Consider the following 2,698-nt stretch of genomic DNA (forward strand, 5'->3'; position numbering starts at 1 on the left):
GCTTAGTCATGCTGGCCACATGACCTGGAAGCTCTCTGCAGACAAACGTCGGCTCCCTCGCCTATAGAGCGAGATGAGCACCGCAACCCGGGTCATCTGCGACTGGATCCAATGGTCAGGGGTACCTTTACCTTTACTTTTACTGGTCTACACGGGCCACAGGCACTAAATCCAGGATGACTTGCAAAGAGCTTTGTTTGCCCTAATGCAGCCTTCCCTGTTATGTTATGGTATAGGATGGGACTGATGGGAGTCCAAAATATCTAAAAGGGCATCAGGTTGAGGAAGGATGCACTAGTAGATGACCTGCCCTAGGAGGAGGAGGAGGAGGAGGATGGCTATGGAAGTGCAACTCTGTTGGTTCTTCTGAATCTGTCAGCAGCTTTTCATTCCATTGGCCATGGTATCCTTCTGCACCAACTAGCCAAGATGGTTCTGGGAGGCAGTTTCATGGAGACTTCAGTCCTTCCTGCAGGGAAGGTCCCAGAAGGTACTACAGGAAAAGTGCACAACCCAACAGAACAATGAAAGGCAGACCGCAAAGTTGCTCACGACCATCTCTAAAGAGGAGTTTTGAAGGATCTACAGGCAAAGGCTTAAGTTCCACAGTGGAAGACAACTCTTGGGTCACCTGCATGCATCACATCATGGACAAGATCCTTGGGGCATACCTCTCAGATCACACATGGATGCTACACTTATGCTCCTCAAACACTGCTGTTCCAAGGGACCCTCTTCTTTACTTGCTTGTGCGGTTGCCCTGTTGCTGGTGGATGGATTTGTTACATATGATCAGGAATGCTGCAGACTGTTACTGACATGTCTTAGAAGCACATCTAAATCTTGGATTCCTACAGCTTCTGCCTGCCATGTGAAGCTAGCTAGAGCAGCTACTCAACCAAACAATCTGATCTAAGAAACTGAAGCTCACAAAGTAATCCTTTAGCAGCTACTCTATCCTGCATCATCAAAGGTCCTTGATAGCTCACTTTCATCTTATTTCTGTGTGGCTGATCTGTATGCCTCCAGAAAATGGCAACTTCGCCTTAACTCACCAAGAAAAATCTGGGGGAGTGGGAGGCACTGCACAATTTTGAAATAGATACCCACATGCATTAAATGTCAAATTACAGACTGCCATAATAATAAGCTATTATGGCGGTGGGGGGAGTGTTTAAAAATATAGTCATTGTTCCACGTGCCTCAAGTTAAAAATAACTCCATTAAATGACTTGCTTTTGCAATTAAGGCTACCCATCAAGCTTGAAGATTATAAGTCTGTTTTTTATTGCCATAAGAATAAATCCATGTTGTACAATACAGGGCCACTTAAAGGAAAGTTATGCAGTTATATTTAAAGATTGTTTCCAGCAAATCAAATAAATGCATTATGAAACAATGTTTGCAACTGGAAGATCTATTATTTTTGCTCACTTTTGCAATTTTGCCTCCCTACTTTCCTATTTGCACCAACAACAGCAGGAGGGTCTTGCTTTATTTCTTTATACCATGAGTCAAGTGAAGCTCCACAGGTGCTGGAGCAATGACTGAATGCAGCGGTGGGTTGCGTGAGGGCCAATAAGCTGAAGGTGAATCTCAGTAAAATGGACTGAGTGTGTGGCTTGGATAGCTTACCTGAAAAGAATGAGGATGAACTCTGTCTGCAACAGGGGAACGGAACCGCCAGCCAACGGGTCAAATTTGGACCAGGACAGATCCCAATATGGCCTACACTCACCAGCCTCGCACCTGATGTCCCATGTGGAACACTAACATGCAGCTGATCCCTGCAGCAAGCTGCTTTCTCCACCCTATGCTTGGGACTTGTAAAGCACCGAGCGAGCCTGGCAAAGCCCCTTGAGCTGCAGCTTCCAAGCACCCAACAACCAGCTGGCTTTTGCGTGCTTGGGAAGTGCTTTGTAAGAATCTTTACAGGTGAGTTGCCCCACCCACCTGTCAAGGATCTGGGCTGTTAGACCCAAAAGGTTCCCCACCTGTGCTCTGAAGAGTGGTTTACCAGGGAAAGCAGAAGGGCAAACAGAAAGCTCAGACCCATGCTTTCTAGAAGTGGAACAAAAACCTGTGGACAAACCCATAGTCTGTAAGTTCTCCTTGATTTGCTGTTGTTGCTGGAGGCTGAGCTGACTTCCACATCAAGGAGCATCATTTTCCAACTATGGCTCGTTTGCCAGCTATAGCCATCCCTTCACAGGGAGAACCTGGTGAAGTGACCCATGCACTGTTAACTTCAAGGTTGGGCTAGCGCAATCCACTCTGTATGGGGCTGCCCCTGAACTTGGTTTGGAAGCTGCAGCTAGTGCAGAATGCAGCAGCTAGGTTGTTAGCTGGAATGCCTTACACCACGAGCATGCAACAACTATTCTGAAAGAAATGCATTTGAGCTGAAGCATTTGGGACTATTGGTTTTGCAGGTGCCTTTCTGTAATTAATGAAGAAACATTTGCTTTCAAGCTGATTTTGGAGGGGATGGAGAGGCCTGCTGCTAAAAAGAAGACTCTGGATCAGATATCCCTTCCCAATCTTGTGGTCCTATTGCATTTTACTAGCATAATGCTATCAACCAACTCTGCAGGATACAGGTTGTTGGAAAACTAAGTTTAGTAACTTTTTGCCACCTCAATGAAGCTTTGGATCTATCTTGAACCTCTTCATACACAATACATCTAGACAATTCCTC

This window comes from Podarcis pityusensis (genome assembly GCF_964106645.2).
Source record: "Podarcis pityusensis genome assembly, chromosome: 8".
Taxonomy (NCBI): Eukaryota; Metazoa; Chordata; class Lepidosauria; order Squamata; family Lacertidae; genus Podarcis; species Podarcis pityusensis.